The 12,448-nt window shown below is 35.5% G+C and overlaps 1 long non-coding RNA gene across 1 annotated transcript in view; it reads right to left on the bottom strand.

Moving 5' to 3' along the window:
- Positions 1–9,007: 9,007 nt before the first annotated feature.
- The window catches only part of LOC118172878, a 16,174-nt gene continuing 12,733 nt past the window's right edge, over positions 9,008–12,448 (bottom strand). The window contains exon 2 of the long non-coding RNA XR_004753888.1: positions 9,008–9,211. This is a non-coding gene — a long non-coding RNA (uncharacterized LOC118172878). The remainder of the gene's footprint in view (positions 9,212–12,448) is intronic.

The raw sequence follows: 12,448 nt of genomic DNA, 5'->3' as shown, positions 1-12,448 counted from the left end.
CCACAGAAGAACAGAAACTGTAGTTACAGCAGATACAGTTGAACATTAGAGAAAAGGATGAAGGCTTACCCAGTTTGCAAAGAGGTCACTGTGCATTGCTAAAAAAATAAAAAAATAAAAAAAATCCAGCATGTAACCCAAACAGATGTTTCATGCAAGAACATCTCTCTCAAAATTGATGGCTCTGAGCACCACCTCCAAAAAGAGCAGTTTGGGTCTCAGTCTGGCATCCTCTCTCTTGACAGCACATTTTATTGCCACTAAGGAATATTTGCTAACCTGTCACACATTTTAGTTTCCTTTTTCAAAACAGTGAAAGGAATCTAGTAATTTTATAATATATAGTTCAGTTGCTTCAGATTAAGGATGTTTTTTGACTCTGAGAGCAAAGGAAAATAACTGGTTAATCCTGAGAAACAGTGAAGGTCTCTTGCTATTAAAGCACTATGTATTGTAGGACCTCAGTACTCAATATAATTCAAAATAACCTTTTAAATTAAATGGGCACTAAATTCAAAATTTAAATATTTGACTATCCTTGGAAGTGAAAGTATATAAAAACAGTCAGGAGTAACTTTTTTGTGTCAGTTATAGAACCATAAAGCTGGAGAAGGAATAAATACAATGAAAACACTGATTAATTCACCTGTGTTGCAGAGCCACTTCATACTGTTGTAATGCAGACACTTTCCTCTGATATTACTCAAGAAATACAAAAAAGAAACATTTATTATCTCCAAAGTAGAGTATGCTATAGAGTGCTGAATAAGGAAGTGAGGTATTGCAGCTGTTATCTTCTGAACTAACTGCTACTGCATGTTTCCTGACCAACCCTGGCAGGGTTTTTGTTCCCATGAATGAATAGGCTATAAATCTGTCGCAGCTGACACTAGCAGCACTGCTGGAGAGTGTAAAGGGAAAATTTGCAGAGGAATCTTGTGGTCTTTGCTTGCCTGGAAAATGAGTTTAATAAAATGGAGGTGATCAGTGCTTATTTATAGGCCAAGCTGATACATCCAGCATTGGCTGTCAGAGTTTAACTTAGTGTTTCGTCATTTATGCTCACCCTGTAAAGCAAAACATGGCACTGTAAAAAGCTTATATAATGCTGTTATACTGTGCTAGTCACTATTGTCAAAAATAGATAAAGCAAATTAAGGGGAGGAAAAGATAAAAGCACAGATAAAGGAAAGGAAATGGAAGATGCTGGCAGATGCTAAGATCCTGAGAAGGGACGTGGAGCTGCCCAGACTCATTTTGCTTGAACCCTGAACTGAAGGTGCTCAGCAATATCTACTGGGTCATAACAGCAGATGCATCTCAAGGACTCTGCTCTGCAAGGCATGTAGATTTTCTCTGTCGTATGTAGAGTTCCCAATAACACCCAAGCTGAAGGTATTCTGGGCTGTATCTAATGCATGAATGCTTTAATGCAGAGGGCTCATATCTGAGTTTGTATCATAAGAGAAGGTGTTTAAATAAGACAAATCCTCAACTGTAGGTTACTGAAGGTAAATTTTGAGTCTTTTTATGCTTTTTAAATAGGTATTAAAGCATTTTATTCACTTCTGTTTTTATTGCTTGGTTTTCTATAAACAAACTGTTTGTAGGTCATTTGGGGCCTTTGAAAAGAGTTAATTGTAGCAGCAGGAAAAGTAGGGAGAGCAGTGCAGTGCTAGTTTTCCCCTTATATCGATTTTTTTCTTTAAAGTAACAATAACAGAAATCTAGTTCAAAGCATGCACCCAGCATACTAGCCTGCATCTGGACTCAGGCTAACTAAGAAAATTTCACCTGAAGATAATTAATTTAAATCTTTTGGGAACTTGCATGGTGCAAAGCTGGAGTGGTTCCACCTAGCATGTTAAGTCTACTGCACTGGAACAAGGGCAGCTGTGGGTTTGGAGCCAATCAGGATGCTCTGATACAAACTGAAGTATAAAGAATCTAAAAACCAGATTCACTTCAGAAATTCAGTAGAAGACAACTTTTCCTCTTTCACCTAATCACTTATCAATTGTTTTAAGCTTATGGCCTATAGCTATAATTCATGCTGCCTTCAAAAGAAGGTGAAGTAAACTTGAGTGTTTTCTTACTATTTCTGTCCTTGTGACAGTACACTGAGAACCTGTAGACTGCATTGCTCTTCACTTTGATAGAAGTGCCCTCTCCCTGATATTAGGGGGGATAAACTCCTCTGAGTAAGTGAGCTTAATAATAACGGGGGATATATGTTATTGTGTTTGACTGAGTGCTTTAAAAATGAGTAATATTGGAAGAACCTAAGAGACCATTGCATCAGTTGCGTCAGAGCTTTCGATCAGTTGTATTTCTGCAACAAGTTCTGCAGTAAATGTAGTTGGAGGTCAGGTATATAAGAACAGTACATTCACCTTTCCCTCTATTAGTGGAATTTGACATGAACTGAGAGGCAGGAGAAGACTGGAATTTTTAATTCTCATTTTCTTTAAAGATTTTCTAAGGGTGTACATTGAATTAAGTAAGTACTCAAAAAAAAAAATAATAAAAAAAAAGGCCAACTAAAACTTGCTCTATGTTGTTTTAGTCTTGCAAATTCTGCTAGTTGTAAGTCTCCAGGTTGTAAAACTTAAATAGCTTGCTTTGTATCTCTTTGTGGAAGATTAATTATTTACTGATTTTTCTCTTTTCTAGCACTCTGAAATTTATTTCAGTATATCAGTTGATACAAACTTAAAAGTAATTTTTTCTCTTGTTCTGAAATTGCTTATTGTAGTAGTAATAAAGTATTTTGAAGATTATTTTAGACTATTAGAACACATGGAAAGGCTTTGAAGGGAATCTCATACAGGAATGCCAAATTAAGTGATAACAGTCATTACTGGACTGTTTCACATATCATTCAGAGCTACTGCAGGGACAGTGTTTGAGTTGTACATAAAAATAATACTTGAACTGTTGTGACCTATTCCACGTCTAGGCTCTTGTATCCTGTGATTCAACAAATGAGCCTGTGAATTTTCTTGGTTCAAGAAAAGATCAACAAAACACACTGCCTCTATCCCCATCCTCAAACCCAACAACCAAAACCATAATTGTGTGCTTTGTTACATCTCTGTAATTCAAAAAAAAATCTGGAATTCACAAATTGTTTCTGAAAAGACCTTTATGTTTACTAATTTTTTTTAAAATGCTTCTTTTTGTAATGGTAGGGCCATATGATCACATCTCTACCCTACAGATAAAGAATTTGTGCATGTATTTTGTCAGCAGGGACTCTGCTTCCCTTCTTTTATGAAAAGTGAGTAGCAAGATATGAAATGTTTGTCAAATAATTGCTGGTTCGTTAAAGCAAATGTTATCCTTTTCATTAAATTAATAGAGCTTAGGTCCTAGTGTCTGTTCTCTGAAGCATGTGTTTGGATTATCCTTCATCTCATCATATAGTTCTTGTTCCTGATGGTGGGTATATTTTCCCTAAAAGGAAAGGAGCGTTTGCTGTCTGTGAAGATTATGTGCCCAAATTCTGCAGCAGGTCCAGTGGGAAGTCATAGTGGATTTGGAGTGCTCAGATTCAAAACCCACAGAAGCAGGTACTAAACCTTTGAAGCATGTGATTCTTTCTTGCTTCTCTTTTTTTTTTTTTTTCAGTCAGCTGTTGAAAGAAGTGACTGTGTGAAGGCCCATCAACACTGTAAACTTTCTACAGAACCAGGGTGTGTCAGTTTAGAATGCAGTTCTTGTGTGCATTTATATTAGTACAGGTGGAAGACTTTCCAAAAGCAAAGTTGTCTTAAACTGAGAATTCTCTTTACTCTTGAATAAGCACTTGCACATTTTTCACTTTTTTTTTTTTTTTTTTTTTTTTTTTTTTTTTTAAAGAACTAACTTGTCCTGTTTACCAGTGGTACATTAAAAATATGAATAAAATTAGTTAGATCCAGGATGTTGCAAGTGTAAAATCTGGAATAAAAAGCAGCACATCAGCTGTTTTGTAAAGCCTAAGAAGCAAGGAGGAAAGAGACTTCTACTTTTCCAGTGTAACACAAATTGTGTAGTGATTATTCATCAGATTATTCACCAGAGCAAAAAAAAAAAAAAAAAAAAATCAGACAGAAAACATGGTAGGTGATAATGATGGGCACTTGCTGATGCAGCCTGAAGTCATTTAAGTGTTTTACAGTGTGCCAGCTGCCCTTCTTTAAGCATATGTATCTTTGTGAATAAAGGAGGATTAAAAGACAAAGAAGGACCCCCTAACAGCAGACAAGTGTAAAACCTCAGGATATACCTTCAGGATATATACTGCCAGTGTTTTTTTTTCTTGACTGAGAGAAGGAAAGGGAAGGTGGTCAAAGAAATAAAAAGATATTTCAATTAAAATGTAAATATTTAAAACGTTTTACTTTCTGTACACCTACAACTTAAAAATGGTTCAATTAAAAAAAAGTATATATTTTTCTAGCTGTTGTGTTTACTACCAAATGGAAGGGCATATACACAACAATGTGTTCTTTTGAATATACATACCTGCAAGTACACATCTGTTAGTGATGAACCTAAGTAAGAATTTTTGTGAGGACGTTTCAGGATGTGTAGTATTCAAGTGGGTGTAGTCAGAGAGCTTGGTTGAAAATCCTGGTAATCCATGAGTGCAGAGCTGTGTGACTACATTAACACTTCACAATAAAGGATGGCAAGTGGGCAGATTTGCATGCAAATTAAATTTTCAACAATATTTCTGCATACAACTTCCATTACAGTTGGGCAACTTTGCACAATTGAAACTGATGACTAAGAAAAGCATTTATAATTTAGAAAATTACAACAGCAATGCCTGTAATCACCCAGGTTAGATACTAAAGTGCCTCTAGGGGTTTGATTAGAAGGAGGAGAACCTTTGAGAGGCTCATGAGACAATATCTAGCATTGGGAATTGAAACAGAATGAGAGGGGCTGTTAGAGCCTGGACTTCTTGGAAAATATTCAAGCTGTAATACAGGTGACTTTTAATTGGTGAGATGAAATTTGAGCAATCAAACGCAATTAAGAGCTGCTAGTAGTATTATATAAATACCAGAACCAAGGCCCTATTTTGTGGAACTGTATATGCAAGACTTTGCTAAATGCCTAAAAATAAATAAGAGGAGACTGGTGACATAAAGAATACAATTAAGGAGATATCATTTACTGTACCCAGTCCTGAAAACTATGGAACATTCATGATCCCCATGTGAACCTCTCAAAATGTCTCTGTACCACTTGAATAAATGTAAAAAATTGTGTTTTGTATTTACATCATGCACAGTTGGTTTTGTGAAAGATCATGTAGAAGTGCAGCATATGGAGATGAATAATACTGATTTCTAGTGGTCCCAGAAAAAAACACAGAAGCATTGGCTCTGGCTTCAGAATGCAGAACTTAATACCAAAGCTGTTCAGGTACTACCACACTAAACTTTACCATGGCTTGGAGAGATTTATGAGGAAAAGTAAGTGGAGAAGTTTTCACAAGAATGGCAAAATGTAATGATAAGGTGTGCAGCATGACAGAGCTCCTGGTGGAGCTCTTCAGGACTAGATAAACTTGTACACATGCTTCATCCAATGCAGTACTTCTGTAAAAGTCTTGTTTCTATTTTGTCTGTTAGTAAATCATGTACACAAAGCAGTCTTACTCTTTTTTTTTCTTTTTTTTTTTTTTTCTTCCCTCTATAGCTCTGTACCCTGTACTCTTTGTTTTTCAGTTGTCAACACATTTGAGCCTATCCCCTATTGCTGTTCTTAGTATAATACAAGTATGTAGATAAGTAATATGAGCTAGGCGGATTGTGGAGTATATGTTTTTTTTTCCTTTTTCCTTTTCTTCCCCCATCCTCCCCCCAACCCCCCCCCCCAGCTAAGTGCTGTTGAAAGTAGCTGCTTCCTCTTTCAGCTGTAGTTCAGGATTGATGTTTGAATTCCATTCCTAAGATTGAATGTATAATATCAGTGATGCTTATATTTTCCTACAATAAACTGACAAGTCTACTTTAGTAGGCACTTAGCCATACCCTGTCATCTTTGTCCCTTACCCCAAGTTGTCATGTATATATATATATATTTATAATTGTACTATGTAGTTTTACAAATGAGAGTTGTGCTTTAGATGTTGTTATAACCAGTCACATTAATCTAAATATATATACACCAAGTTCTAAATGTATGTCCTATGACACTGGTACTATTTTTGAAGCAATTATATTAGTGTTTTCCCAGATAGGTACTGTGTACTTACACTGAGGGAATGTGTGTATAGTTTTTATGCACTGCTTTTGGGCATATGTGTTAGCGGCCAATAAGATACTGCTGTATTAGTAGGTGTGGGGCTCTGTAGCTCTGAGGCCTGTGAGGATGTCTCTGCTCCTCTTAGTATCACACTGGCAGAGAAGGAAGCTCTGATCTAGAGCATACGGCTGAGCTACAGGGAGGCAACTGGTGAGAGGTGACACAAAACCTGTGCAGTCACAAATGAAAAAGTCTCTTTGTTTAATCAGGCTATGAGGCTGCAGAAGAATCTGTAATGCGTATATCAAACTGCCATCCCTTGGGACTGAGATGTTAACAGTAAGGAAAACAACTTCAAAGAAATTCTAAAGCAATATTCATGCCTTAACAAAATAAAGCCTATTCCTCACTCTTGCTTTTTCTAGATACTATTATTAATGCAACTGGTAACTAATTTACTTCTTCCCCTAGTAAATGTCAAGATGCTGCACTGTTGACCAGTTAACATTAATACAGTTATTTGTGAGCTGCATGTGATAATGTAATGTGCCAAGGCACACCTTTCACATTTAATTTTTCATGCAAATAATGCTAAGAAATATTGTAATATTGGTTATGCAAATTCAGTGCAAACAGCATATTGGTGCAAATACTGTTTATGTGAAATTTAAAGCAAGACTTTTATTACTAATTCAGATGAGAATTGATTGTCAGAATTGTCTCAGCTACAGCCAAGAGTAAAACTTCAACACATGCTGAAAAGCTGGAACATTGATCAATGCAAGTGCCATATTTTAATCCACCACAAATATTTTTGATTCTCTAAAAGCTCTTTTGATATGAAGAGACAAGCAAAACAAAGGTGCCTGTGCTTCTTAGTTTGATTCAATACATAAACAAATCCTCATGAAATTAATGATACTTCAATTTAAATGGACATGAAATAGATTTAACTCTTGATTAGTCATTCTGAGCTCTTTTGAATTAGTGGATAATTGACAAGATAGTATCAATACAGTGGCTACATGACTAAAATATCACACAATGCTATTAATGAAACATTAAAACAAAGATTTAAGCATGGATGTTACAGTATAGATTGTAAGGATGTTATTGTTGATTTTCACCCTAAAGCAAAGGAGAAAGTGTCCATCTGTCCCTGACTTGTTGCTGTGTTTGATAAGTAAGACTATAATTAAATAACAAAGCAGCAGCAGCAACAACAAAAAACCCTGTCAATTGCACTCTTCCTATTTAAAGAAGGGAATACTTTACAGAGCTTTTATTTGAGTCTCAGTTGCTGTACCATCTTATATTTCCCTTTTGCAATGCAATCTCGGCCTCCTGTGCACAAAGTTCAAGTTTTGGGAGCAGGTGGGATGGGCTTCAGGATAAAAACAGAGTTAAAAGTGTAATTTGACATCAGAGAAGAGAAAAAAACACTTGCCATGAATGAACACGAGCTCCTTAAGCCTCATCAGTTCAGCCTAAATTCCACCCAAGGCTATGTCAGTGTACAGTGTTAACTTTTATGGCCTTGAAGCAGCCATTTTGTGGACATGGTTCCAAATATGTCCCCTTTGTTAGCTGAGATCATTTCCTCCTCCCTCACATGTAAGCAAGGCTTTGTAGTAATAGATGGCTCCTGCTGAGATTTTGCCAGGCAACACAAATCTCTAGGGAGGCTTAAAATGTCCTCCTCTTAAAAAACGTCCAATTTAACAGTTGGACTTAGGTGTTTGAGGCCATACAGTGTTTGCAACAACTGTGATGGCTCTATTATGATAATGGCAGAAAGCTACATTATGAAATAAATGCATTTCAAGTTTGCATGTTGGTACTAAAGATTCAAAAACAGTTTAGTAAGTGGATGTGAACACTGTTTCTTGTCATAGGGTTAATGGATCTACTGTTGTATTTGTGTTCTTTCCAGCTCTGCTGCCTTACATCAACAAAAAATCATGTTTTACTTTCAATGCCACAACACTAGTCATCTTTATATTCAATGTATTCCCCTTCAGATCTTTCAGTATATAAAATGTCTAACAATTTTACTGGTTTTGAGTCATTTACCTGGTTCTTGGTAATAGAAAAGGGTCATCTTTCTTGATTGTTGATATTGCATTTAATCAGTACAGTTTTTTTTTTTTTTTTTTTTTTTTTTGTGTGTGTGTGACAGAATTTGTTCCTAGGATGAGACTTTGAAGTAAAATTTCAAAGCATTGACTAGAGGTGCCTCTTTGTAGCTTCTTATTGACTTTGTTTAGAGATCAGGAGCTAAAACTGCATGCTGCACTTTGAAAATTTACTCCTAAGTATTGAGTGCTACATCAGAATATATATATTTTTTTCAATAATTTTATAAACCCTTGAGAATAAGGTTTATAATGGAAATGCTGACATACTTAAATTTAATACTAATCACTGAAAATTAGTAGTATCTTTAAACAAAACTTGGGCAAAACTTGCAACTCATGAGTCTCCTCATGTAGTCAATTAATAGGAAGTGTTTCAGAAACGTGTAATATTCAGAACATTGTTAGTGGCCATGTCAATAGAAACATCAGATCTTGTTTTATTCCTTTAGACTTGGTATTAACCTCCTGTATATAGGAGAGTTCTTCTGAACACCTAGCTATTTCCTGAACTTATGTCTGCATTGTGGAATTGAGGTTGTCAAGCTTAGAAGCTCATGGTGAGGAATGCTTGTATACAATAACAGTGTGACAGATTCTTCAACATAAAATGTCAACAAGATCAGTGCTGTTATGATCTTATTTGCTTGAGCAGGACCTTAGAAAAGAGCATCATCCAGTCTGGAAGTGGTATTGACAATGTCCAGAACAATGATTTTGAGTCCAGGCTTGTTTGCTTTGCTGCTCCTCTTGCTTCTCAGTGGCTCCTTAGTACTCCTCCTTCATATTTCTTTGCAGTAAAGTAACTGCGATGGATACCTCAGAAATATCTGTGGAAAGAGAGGAGGTAGTGAGGAGAGCTGAGGTTTGGGATCCGGACCATATTTTCTGAACTCTGCAGAAAAACTAGATATTCTTGTGTATTGTATTTACTTTGGGTGGTTGTATTTCATTGTGCTAGATAAGAAGGAGATCTGCTAGATATAATTGTTAGCTATAAATCTGGTTATAACTTCTTTGCTTTCCCATCACATCTCCTCTACTGTGCTACTTGTACATGAGCCACTGAACATGGTGGTTGTAACACATATGTTTAAACTTTTGCATAGTGGGTTGATGATCTCAAGTCTTAGTCATTAAAACCAAAATACTGTACATTAAATAGAGGAATTTGAAGAAGTAATGTGGTGAACTGGTGGACATTTCAGAAGGCAATACAGGAGAAAGCGCACAGTCAAGTATGAAAAAGGAGCAACTAAATACATGTGTTTTCCTTTAAAACAAACAAACAACAACAACAAAAAACAACTCTTTCCCAAATACTAACATTTAATATTTTTAGTCACAATGGAACTCATGAATGTCGCAACCAATTTACACAATTTTCTGTAAAAAAAACAAGCAAACAAAAACCGTGCATCTGGACTGACAAGCTGTATGCCAAGATTCAGCCAGATGCAATTTGAAATGTCCAAGACATTAAACATGTCCTGAAATGGAGCTTTTAATGAAAGTGCCATCTCAGTCTCAGCTATAGTGAATGCCAGTGTAACACACTGCAAGGAATTTATCATGCTGAATTAGTGTAACCTACTTGCAGTTGAGATCTAGAAGTAAATATACTGGAAGTCTGCAGAAGTAAACGTTTGGGAAGTGATTTTTCCATCATGTCTCTCATCCTGTCTGCATACTTGTTTATAGCAATGTATTTCTGATAACTACATAAATTTTATCAAACTCCGTAAAAAAAAGAAAAAAAAAAGAAAAAAAAAAGTAAAAAAAAAAGTGTGTGCTGTGTGCTTGGTATGCATTGTTTTGTTTCTTTCATTAATTCTTGCTGGCATTCTGGATGCTCAGATGAACAATAGCAGTAGCCTGTAAAGATCAATACCAGATTGCTGATAGTGCCTATCTATTCAAGGAGTAGATTATTTGATAAATGGTTTAGTCCATACGTTTTGACATTTGTTAGCTGTATAGCCCAGACCAACTGGTAGAACTGTAGTTCTATCATAAAAAGCAGGAACAGCAAATAGAATATTTCCTTTTTGGTACAAAACCTATATTTTGTAGTTTTAAAGCTGCAAGTAATAGATTCCAAGGGAGAAAAATAGCAACTTCAAGTTGTTCAATATAGTTTATATATATGTATATATTAAAGTTGTAATTACATCTTATGAATACAATGTACATAATTTCTATTTCATGGCTTTTAGGTTGACAGGATTCAGGTCTCATAAAACTGTAGTTATCCTAGTTATATTCTTTTATCTCAGTCTCTCTATATGGTGGATCAAACAGAACCCTCATGATGGTTCACTTCCATCTTCTGCCAAAACTTATCCTCTTCCAAAAAAAAGATATGCTGTAACAAGAATATCCAGAGCAGACTGAAAGGTTAATGAAACTTTAGGCAAGAGTTTTTAAATTTACATGAGCTCAGATTTCAATTTGTAGCACATAAGTCAAAATTCTCAATAACTTGCAAAGGATACCACACATCTTTTCTCTCAAATGCTTTTTGCTTATAATGTATGCTCAAATTATTCTGAAGTCTCAAAGTCTTGCACTTTGTATGCACTTCAGGAAAAAAAAAAAAAAAAGGCATTTTGTCATTTGGATAGTAGAAGTAGTCAAAATTTTCTCTTTCCAGCCTCAGAGGGCCAAATAAATTCCTTTGTGAAAGGCATGTGGCAGCATGCTCTATAAACTGAATTCAAAGGAACAGTTGTAGTTACTGTATGTATTTAATGTATTTGTTTTTATTTCAAGGTTATTTGCGAGTGGATTTTGTGAGTACATTTATAAGAAAAGCTATAATTTTAAATTTAAAAGCAAATTTGTAAGCAAACTTATAAGTAAAAAGACTTGCCAATTCCTTGTTGCTAGATTAAGAAACTGATATATTTTACAGCCTTATAAGCAAACAGGAAAATGACATTGCTCTCCCTGTTTTTTGACTTAGCTGATTGCATGTGGTGAGAAAAAGGACAGCATTTGCTTAAAGGTTGCTGCCCTCTCAAGTTTTTTTAGGGGTTCAATTAAGATATTGTGTGCTGACTGTTTGGTGATGGAGTTTCTTAGGCTTTTGTGAATATTGCTGTCTCTTTCTAGGTTCAAATGAGCTGCATTAAGAGAAATGGATTTTAAGGAAGCCACGGAATAGGATTAGAATTTCTGGAATAGCACAACTTCCCTTTTCCTTCTTTCAGCCCAAGGTGGTGATAACAAGAAACTCGATCTGAGAATAAGAAGTTACAGCCTGACAGTTATCCTCCATAAAATTGAGAGAAACATGAAAGGAAAGATGGTCTGAGCTGGAGGAGGTATTTCTGTTTAGCATAGTTAAATACTATCTTGTGCATCTTCTTGTCATATTTCCACTTGTTTTGAACAGTCAGAGGTAGCTTAATGTAGAATGGTAGAAAACGGGTGTCTCAGCAGGGAGCTTGCTTGCTCACTGAAGGGTGTGTAATGTATTATTTACTGTTTAAGGAATGGCGTTATGCAACCTGATATCAGAGAACAATCTTTGTTTTGCCCCCCCTTTTTTTTTTTCCTGTCAGTACTTAAGTAACTGCAATTAAGTACATACAGGATCCCTAAACTACTGTTCTCAGAATCAACTTTAAATAGCTATTTTCTTGTTTTCCCTTTTATATATGAAACAGGTGCATTAACATATTAATGATCAGATGTTATGTTTAGCTTTGCATTTTAAGAATCGTTAGCAATGTAGAAAAGGATGATTTGACAGTTTTAATTCAACACTGGGCAACAAATAAAGCTTATAATGAAATTAACATAAATCATTAGCATTAATCATTCAGTATTATTGATAGCCATATAAAGAAATGTATCAAAGCCCTGGAAGTAAAGAAGAGAAGAGCAATGTTTCTTGCCAGCTGTCCTGACGAGCTATGAGCACATATGGTAGTGATACTGGCTTTCCTTTCTAATTTTCCTCCTCTGCTTGAGCTGTCAGAAGCCCCTCTCCTTTTTTTTTTTTTTTTTTTTTTTTTTTTTTTTTTTTTCCACAGACTGCAGAGATAGCTTCTATGCCTTTG

Source organism: Oxyura jamaicensis, chromosome 11 (genome assembly GCF_011077185.1).
Source record: "Oxyura jamaicensis isolate SHBP4307 breed ruddy duck chromosome 11, BPBGC_Ojam_1.0, whole genome shotgun sequence".
Classification (NCBI taxonomy): Eukaryota; Metazoa; Chordata; class Aves; order Anseriformes; family Anatidae; genus Oxyura; species Oxyura jamaicensis.
The sequence above is the reverse complement of the archived record's forward strand: the minus strand, read 5'-3'. Positions and strand labels throughout refer to the sequence as shown.